Genomic DNA, 10,563 nt, shown 5'->3' with positions numbered 1-10,563 from the left:
CCTTTCCTCCCAGTTAAATACACTTAAAGGGCACGGATAGCAACATTTGCACAGTATTTTTTCTGGGACATGAGAGCACATCAGACATCGAATTGGATTCTGAATACGAAGAATATCCTTCTGATATCAAATAATTTATTTTTTGAAATTCGTGATATGGTTAAACATTTAAAATGATCATCGGCTTTTCCTCCCAGCTACATGCACTTTAAGTACAAATAATTAGATTTGTAAAGTTTACATCGAGGACTGTTAAATATCAAAAATATCAATTTTTAATAGTATGTCATAAAATTTGTGTTACATTGTGAATTTCCAAAAATCAAAATTATTTGATATCAGAAGGACATCCCTCGCTCGTATTCAGAATGCAATTCGATATGTCTGATGTGCACTCGTGTCCCAAAAAATACTATGCAAACGTTGCTTTCCAATTCTTTAAACATTGAAATAATTTCATTGCGGTTCTTCCTGACCTCATGATGACCGTGTTACGATGAGGATGCCCAAAGAAGATGAAGCGAGATAATGAAGCGAGATCAGGCAAGATAATTGCACGCAACCATGAGTTTGCACGTCGGTCAAGAGGCTTTTAGGGTTCTGGTTTTATCACACCAGTACCAGATGAGAACTCATACAACTGCATTATTTTCACTCAAGACGCTACTGACCATCCTCTATTGTTATGCATAGTCGTGCTTAAAGTAGATCGATACAATCAGCACAATTCAGAGACACACCTTTTTGCTTTGAAATTCATTTTCTCGGTCAAATAAAAAAACAATATTTTTTTTCCAGTAATGTCGGATAAAAACATGGTTCTTGGATATACCTTTTTAAAAAGAAATCCTGCTGTTAAAATTAGGCATGAAATTGTGTCTTTTAGTGTAAGATTTTTATAGGCCTCATCTTCACCCGTGAGGCTTTACAAAAAATACTCAGTACCAAGCATTGTAGGTTTTTCTGACATTTACCGCAGAAATTAAAATCATTGCTTCTCATTTGACCGAGAAAATTAATTATGAAGTGAAAAGGTGTAACTAAATATTCTGCTAATTTCAACACCGAATTCGATCGTTTCTAGTGCCTAATTAAGTGACTGAGCGGGTCTTGTATAACAATAGCCATCGACTGACTAGCGTTTTCAGACGTGTTTTTAGACGTGTTTTCAGACGTTTGCTTATTGAAACGGGTACAAGTCATATTGATTGTTTTGTTGAGTTCATAATCAGACTAGGTCCCATAGTCGATATTTGAGACAAACAAAAATGTGTTATAAATTATGATGAACGGTCGCTGAAAAATGGGGGTGTTGAAAGTCCGTTATTGTGGACACATTAATACAAATCGTGATTTATGTATTTAATATTAGCTAGAGTATGCACGATGCACACCGACATCACCTGGTTAATAATTACATTGTACAGAAGAGACACTAAAATGAATACACCGGATCGATACACGTGAATGTGCTATGCACGATTTGATATTCAGACGATAAATCTTTGGATACGGGGTAGAAAATGATGAATATCTCCCGTAATTTTTTCCTTGCACTTGAACATATGTGTTGAAAGGATATGATAGTCGTTACATCATGCAGTTATTGTTGCCTACATGTATGCACACAACACAGGGGCACTCACAATAGGTAATTGACCCGTACTGGTAGCGCTGTGTTGTAGATATAGGAGATGAGCTAGTTAGCGTCATATATCAAAAAGTATAAAAGCTATGATTTTAGTACTTGCTCTATGTTTCAATTACTTATTCTTTTCAAATTATCTGAATTTTCAACCCGGTACAAGCTTTAATAACGGGGGAACATACATTTGTATGAGAAAGGAAATCCTACCATCTTATCCAAACTCCGTGTTAATCCACTGCACCTTTTGCTTCACCGGGCCGCTCTGACTTGGTCGCTTTTGGAAGATGGATGCCACGAAACCGTAATAGGTACAAATTTAGTACTTTCTGTCAATCAAGTATAGTTTATTCTCTACATGTCAATTTTTAAATTATTAGCATAGTCCTTATAATAACGGGGGACCGCCTTGATGAGTAAATGACAGCAAACCAGTGAAAAATACCCCAAAACTCGGTCAGTGGAGCTCCGCCCGTTTGTTGCTTTAGGACCAATATTGGTCCATTTTGCATTAAGAGTATATCGTATGTTTTGGTTAATGTTGATGAATTTGGTTGTTATTTGTATCTTATTTTATGTTATTGTTAATTATCTCATCATGGTTGATGCGCACAAAACATCATGATAAACAGTATCTTCATTTTATGTTTGTATATAATTATGTGGGGTGCGTGTGGGGGGGGTGAGTGTATAAGGTGTGAGTTTTTACGTGAGGGGTGAAATAGTGTGGGATGTGTATGTTTGTGCGGTAGTGGAGATATGATGACGATAATGTTGTGTGGGGACTGGGAGTAGTGCAGTGGTGGATATTTGAGGGTGATAGGAGAATATGAGTTCAATATGAGTTTGATTTTGATTCGGATTTGTGCAATATATTTGATTATAATTTTGTGCCATGTTGAGTTACCAATATTATAGTAGTACTTTGTAATGATTTGTTCTTAACATTGTATTAGTTTAAGTACTTGTAAATTGGTATTCTCTATTTAAATTGTGATTTATATGTTTATGCTTTATTATAATACTCATGTATCTGTATGTTTTTTAATGTTATGCAGGGCCCGTGTAAGAACAGCATTTTAGCTGATCGGGCCACCCTGGGTAAATATGATGCAATAAATAAATAAATAAATAAATGTCAATAGCGTTATTATCGATTGGATTAGTCGACCGTAGCGGACAATTCGATCGCTCATTGGATTAATATTATCACGTGGTAATAAATTTACATTGAACAATCGATTACTATAATGGTTTAGTACTGCGTAATATCTCGGTTTAATCTTCACTAAGCGAATTTATGGCTGGAAAGGTCACGGTGAATTTGCCGTGGACATAACTGCACTATGAGCTTGCGTATTGAGAAAGAAGCGTGCGTATTGAGCTCAAAAACTGACAAAAATTCTGATTTTATATGTGCCGAACTACAGCGTAGGCTAGCTGCACTCACTCGTGGAGGCAGTCTAAAAGCAGATAACCTCATGGCGTATACATACTCACTCGCACACAGAGAGGTCAGTTACCAGGCTATTAATTGTCAGTAGCCTTAGTCGGATGTCCCTCGGCTCATTATGCGTCTCAAAACTATTAAACAGGTCGGAACAAAATGGCCATGCGTGGCTCTGGATTCAACCTACCATGGCGATTTCTGCCATGAAGATATCAGGGCGATGACACTGTGCGATGGCAAGTGGAATACGGAGAAGTCTAGTTCACAATAATGAAACCATAATATTATAGCAATGCAACCATTTCCTGAAGCACTTGCCAGTTTCCTTTGTAAAAACGGCAACGTAAACTATTTTTTTTCCATATGGAGTTTAAAATAAAATACGTATTGTAAAATAAAAACTACCGATACACCTGCTTGCAAATTTTAGGGCCATGTCTCTTCAATTATATTTGTGACCGTACAGCACGAATGAGCCGTAAATGTCCTCAATTGTATTCTGAGTTACAGTGTAAAATGGGCATGAAGGTCATATTCATAGGTATTTCAATTTGGTGCTACGTGTATCTCATTAAATGAGGTACACGTAGCACCAAATTGAGGTACCTATGAATATGACCTTCATGCCCATTTTACACTGTAACTCAGAATACAATTGAGGACATTTACGGCTCATTCGTGCTGTACGGTCACATTTATCATGAAAAAACCAGGTCATTCTATATGTTCACTTTAAATCCTCCAATGAGCCATAATACAATGTCTTAAGGGCTGATGCAATTTTTTTTAAATTTTCCCCGAAATGAGAGGAATTTGCCATGATTGCTGTGAATTTTTGCCTAGCAATATTGATCACAGGTTCAAATTGATGGTGCACATTAATGACCAAACTCTCTAGTTTTATATTTGAGCATGGTCACTTGTGTAAGGTCATGGGAAATTATTTAAATAGGCCTGTATAATTATGAAGAGCTTATTTCCAAACCGTGTTAAGTCCACAAGGTTCACTTTGAAGAAAATCAGGAATTTTCTTTATGGCAATGAAAAAAAGTTTGATTTCTATAAAATTACATTGAAGTGAAGGTGACATACATAGGACCATAAAAATATGTAAAGTTAAAATCTAGAGACTTTTTACTTTTTTTAATGAATTAATTTGTTTTAAAAATAGCATGGACTTAACACGTTTTGACACAAAACACAATTTCTGGCATGGACTTAACACATTTTGACACAAAACATAGTATCTGTAACACAGAACTAACCATATTTTTCTCAAACTAGTCTTAAAAGATAACAAATTTATTAAAAACAGACAAAATGTTATCCTCTCTACTATAAAACACAATTTTGCCACAAAAACACCTTGCATTTCGAACCCCCTCCTCACGCCCATTTTTACCAAAATTGACGTTTAAAATAGTTCAAAATTCAAAACTTAGTTGTATTGCATTTCTCAGAATTGAATAAACGTCATTTTCACTGACAAAAAGTGATGATCTGAAATATCCACTTGTTTTACCACATTATCGAAATTTCCCCCTCCCCCATGCTGCCACCCTAATCTCATATTGACAGTCGTAAGTTTTTAAGTCCTAAGTTTTTTTATACCTTTAACTTTTAAATAATATCTTGAATTTTAATAATCATACAAATTAATAATATTAAAAACTAACTCTATACCACCATCCTCTAACACTACGGTAATTCTACCATCACAACCTCTCCCTCTCCCCATTCCCACCCTGTTCATGTTTTTCTGGAAGTATCTATCAAATATTTAAGAAATCCCATACAAACTAGGCCTACTAATATAAAAACAACAACAACAACAACAACAACAACAACTTTTTATGCAGACCAAATTCAGGTATACTAGTCTCAGGACCAAACAAGAATGAAGACGCACAGCAAGGCAGTGTTATCAATCATGTAGAACTTGGGAGGGCGCAACACTAAATCACTCCGCATTTTATGTAACAACGAAATTCGGCTAATATAGTCCATAGTGAATATGAGATTGTAGCGACCATATCTACCGACATGTTCACTTTAAATCACTCAATATTGGCTCATATGAATTCGACAAGTGTCTTTAATGATAACATGCAGAAAAAAACTGGACAATTGATCTCAAAAGCAATTCTCTGTGGCGGATTAAGAGAAAAGCCCATTTTGAAATGTGAGTGGTGAGTTTAGTATATTTTTAGCTATTTTTTTTTGCACCTCAAAATAGCGAAAAAAGTCAATGGTCATCGATATATGCCGACAAAAGTTTTGGAATCTAGAGAAACAGAGCTTTAATTTGATACCAAATTGATTTTGCCAAGTATTGCAGGGACGCCAGAAATGGCGCTCGAAGTAGGCCGAATTCACACGTTATCCTATGGGACGCTGAATTAGTGCTGCGCCCCCTTGTAACGGCCGTCGTTATGAACGCGTTCCTTTTACATTCCTCGCGCAAAATAAGAGATGCGCTTCACAAAATGTGTTCTATTTCAATCATGATGGTAAATAAAGATTACAAAAAGTCATCCTCGTGAAAAATTATTGGAAAAAAACACTTTATTGGCCGAGTAGGCGCCTACAAAGTCTAGATATGCGTCCAAAAATCCTCAAAAAGGCTCAAAAATGGATTTTAAGGTTAATAGACATTGTTAATCTGCATGAAGCCGTTTTGCTGAATATTCAGTAGGCCTACGCAAAAAGATCGTAATTGTTACCACTGGAACGGGGGGGGTATTTATACTTCAAAATCAGTAATAAATGATTTCCAAAAGAAAATGGCAACACTGATAATCTTGAAAAGAAATTAAACTTGGTTCAAAGACGTGCTCAAATTGTCGTCTGTCACTAGTTTTGTGGGTTTTGTACAAACTTTCGCATATTGGAGGAAAAGTCGAAATATTCGATTTTCGGCATTTCGGCACTGATCTTTAAAACATCAGTTCTCTTGAACGGAATGTCGCAGAGACATGGAATCTTCGGTGTTGTGCTTCAAATTTTCTCTAGTTTACATAATGAGTAATAAATGTGGATTTTAAAACCTTTTAACACCTTATAAGAGGGCGCAACACTAAATCACTCCGCATTTTATGTAACAACGAAATTCGGCTAATATAGTCCATAGTGAATATGAGATTGTAGCGACCATATCTACCGACATGTTCACTTTAAATCACTCAATATTGGCTCATATGAATTCGACAAGTGTCTTTAATGATAACATGCAGAAAAAAACTGGACAATTGATCTCAAAAGCAATTCTCTGTGGCGGATTAAGAGAAAAGCCCATTTTGAAATGTGAGTGGTGAGTTTAGTATATTTTTAGCTATTTTTTTTTGCACCTCAAAATAGCGAAAAAAGTCAATGGTCATCGATATATGCCGACAAAAGTTTTGGAATCTAGAGAAACAGAGCTTTAATTTGATACCAAATTTATTTTGCCAAGTATTGCAGGGACGCCAGAAATGGCGCTCGAAGTAGGCCGAATTCACACGTTATCCTATGGGACGCTGAATTAGTGCTGCGCCCCCTTGTAACGGCCGTCGTTATGAACGCGTTCCTTTTACATTCCTCGCGCAAAATAAGAGATGCGCTTCACAAAATGTGTTCTATTTCAATCATGATGGTAAATAAAGATTACAAAAAGTCATCCTCGTGAAAAATTATTGGAAAAAAACACTTTATTGGCCGAGTAGGCGCCTACAAAGTCTAGATATGCGTCCAAAAATCCTCAAAAAGGCTCAAAATGGATTTTAAGGTTAATAGACATTGTTAATCTGCATGAAGCCGTTTTGCTGAATATTCAGTAGGCCTACGCAAAAAGATCGTAATTGTTACCACTGGAACGGGGGGGGTATTTATACTTCAAAATCAGTAATAAATGATTTCCAAAAGAAAATGGCAACACTGATAATCTTGAAAAGAAATTAAACTTGGTTCAAAGACGTGCTCAAATTGTCGTCTGTCACTAGTTTTGTGGGTTTTGTACAAACTTTCGCATATTGGAGGAAAAGTCGAAATATTCGATTTTCGGCATTTCGGCACTGATCTTTAAAACATCAGTTCTCTTGAACGGAATGTCGCAGAGACATGGAATCTTCGGTGTTGTGCTTCAAATTTTCTCTAGTTTACATAATGAGTAATAAATGTGGATTTTAAAACCTTTTAACACCTTATAACGGCCGTCGTTATGAACGCGTTCCTTTTACATTCCTCGCGCAAAATAAGAGATGCGCTTCACAAAATGTGTTCTATTTCAATCATGATGGTAAATAAAGATTACAAAAAGTCATCCTCGTGAAAAATTATTGGAAAAAACACTTTATTGGCCGAGTAGGCGCCTACAAAGTCTAGATATGCGTCCAAAAATCCTCAAAAAGGCTCAAAAATGGATTTTAAGGTTAATAGACATTGTTAATCTGCATGAAGCCGTTTTGCTGAATATTCAGTAGGCCTACGCAAAAGATCGTAATTGTTACCACTGGAACGGGGGGGTATTTATACTTCAAAATCAGTAATAAATGATTTCCAAAAGAAAATGGCAACACTGATAATCTTGAAAAGAAATTAAACTTGGTTCAAAGACGTGCTCAAATTGTCGTCTGTCACTAGTTTTGTGGGTTTTGTACAAACTTTCGCATATTGGAGGAAAAGTCGAAATATTCGATTTTCGGCATTTCGGCACTGATCTTTAAAACATCAGTTCTCTTGAACGGAATGTCGCAGAGACATGGAATCTTCGGTGTTGTGCTTCAAATTTTCTCTAGTTTACATAATGAGTAATAAATGTGGATTTTAAAACCTTTTAACACCTTATAAGAGGGCGCAACACTAAATCACTCCGCATTTTATGTAACAACGAAATTCGGCTAATATAGTCCATAGTGAATATGAGATTGTAGCGACCATATCTACCGACATGTTCACTTTAAATCACTCAATATTGGCTCATATGAATTCGACAAGTGTCTTTAATGATAACATGCAGAAAAAAACTGGACAATTGATCTCAAAAGCAATTCTCTGTGGCGGATTAAGAGAAAAGCCCATTTTGAAATGTGAGTGGTGAGTTTAGTATATTTTTAGCTATTTTTTTTGCACCTCAAAATAGCGAAAAAAGTCAATGGTCATCGATATATGCCGACAAAAGTTTTGGAATCTAGAGAAACAGAGCTTTAATTTGATACCAAATTTATTTTGCCAAGTATTGCAGGGACGCCAGAAATGGCGCTCGAAGTAGGCCGAATTCACACGTTATCCTATGGGACGCTGAATTAGTGCTGCGCCCCCTTGGGCGGTTAACTAACTATTGGAAGCCCTATGCCATGCTACCTGCCTACAAGCTGCCCACAAGGGCAGTGTTCGTGGACTTAACACAGTTTGCTAACAAACTGGATTGGACTTAACACGTTTTGGGAAAAAATCGATACTTTGTGTGTCAATATTTCGGAACTTGACTAATTTTGTAAAAAAACCACAAACATTGCTGGATAGCCCTAGTTACTCACTACCCATTTTCATCAAAATCTCAATTTTGAAGGTGGGTGGACTTAACACGGTTCGGAAATAAGCTCTTCATTATTATGTGATGTTGCATTTCAGCTCACGCACTTTAATTTTTGAGATGCGATTTCATTACGTTCCCGAGGATGGATTTCCTAAATTTTTTGCAATTGTGTGTTGAAAACTCTAAAGAATGAATTATGTTACTTATTTCCAACTTCTGACCACAACTATGCAGACAATTGGACATGATCTTTGCCGTCTTATTTTCAACATTTTGTTACGTAACAGCAAAGGTCACGCCGGTAAAAAATACCGGAATTGAGCTAAGTTGCCGTCGTACTGTGTATAGCAAATCTAAATTCACGCACAATTTCACACGACCGCACCCCCACCCGACGCCCCAACACCCTTCCAAAGGAACAAGGAACAAATAAGCACCCCAACAATCACACATACTAATGGTAATAACACAAACAAAGCCACAAACACCGTTGGAACGATTTGCGCTTCAATAAATGGTCACATAATATCGTCAATCTCACAAAGCTGGATATCAATATCACAGTCAAGAGTGCTGGGATAAAATGCGATACTATTTTGCACTTTAAGGTTAGCCGAGAGTTTTTCATGCGCTTGATTTCAGAGGGGCGTAAGTTCATAACAGAAACAGCCATGCAGAAAATGAACAAGCGTACTGGGACGTAGGCCTACTTTACAATAGAATATTGATCCACGGTCAAGACATGAAACTTGGCTTAGCTCGTGCCCGGAGCTCGTGAGTCGGGGGCGAGCGGGGGGTGTCATGAGGGGCGGCATGCCGGGTCGGATGCCGAGGGAGGCACAAGCCGTTTTCGGCAATTTTCATAAGGATTTTATAAATTTTAAATATAACATCAACAACAGTATCAAAAAGCAATTATTTGCAAATCGAATTTGGGAAGAATATTCAAAAAGACAGACTTAGCAGGCCTACAAATTTCTGAATTATATAAAGTGAAAAACAATCAATCACGATTCACTGCACTCAGCGAATCAATCAAATAAAACTAAAAAGAAAGGAGCAAGAAAGAATAAAGAAATAGTGAAAAAGAGAAAGAAAGAGAGAGAGAGAGAAAGAAAAAGAACGAAAAAGAAAGGAAGAAAGAAAGAAAGAAATAAAAGAAAATGAAAAAAAAAAAGAGAAAGAAAAGAGGAAAGAAAGAAAGTAAAAATGAGAAAAGAGAAAAAAAAGGAAAGAAAATTCAGCCACACGGGGACTCGAACCCACAAAATTGTTCATACCAGATTCCCAGTCCAACGCCCTATCCACTCGACCATACATCAGCTTACGAAATTTCTTGTTCTCGAAGTGGATATGTAACTATTGATGCAATTACTTAATGATTACAATCGCGTCCGCACAATGGCTCTTAGAATAAACACGCATGTCGGCGCTGAAATTTTGAACGAAGTGATGGAGGAAAAACCTCGTTTTTTGTCAATTTTAGCTTCAATTTGGGGTGAAAATCAAATGGGATAGCAATTGGCAGAATGTTGAGAAATAATGTAGGTATTCAGATGTCTAAATTAACGCCCCGTTATCAAGATATCGATAATTTCACAAAACATTTTTTTCTCAGACAAGATTCTCGAAAATGTTCCCCAAAAACGGGCTTTTTAAATTTAATCGGTACTGTATTTGGTTCTTCCCCATGGCAACATTATTTCTTTAATCGATTTGTAGTACAATACAAAAAAGGAGAAAACAATCACTCGGCGTGGTTTTATACGGAGCGAACATTTGAAAAAAAACTGCATGGAACGTGTTTTTGATCTTGTGAACATGGTGCGTAAAAATGATTTAAACGAAGGATTTTCAAACGGATTCTAAATTTTTTTATAAACACACAAAAATAATGTAAAGATACATCCATGCACCAACATTTGGCTCACTGCGATATTTGATTGCTGAGAAAAC

This window comes from Amphiura filiformis, chromosome 6 (assembly GCF_039555335.1).
Source record: "Amphiura filiformis chromosome 6, Afil_fr2py, whole genome shotgun sequence".
Lineage (NCBI taxonomy): Eukaryota > Metazoa > Echinodermata > Ophiuroidea > Amphilepidida > Amphiuridae > Amphiura > Amphiura filiformis.
Note: the sequence above shows the minus strand (reverse complement) of the source record.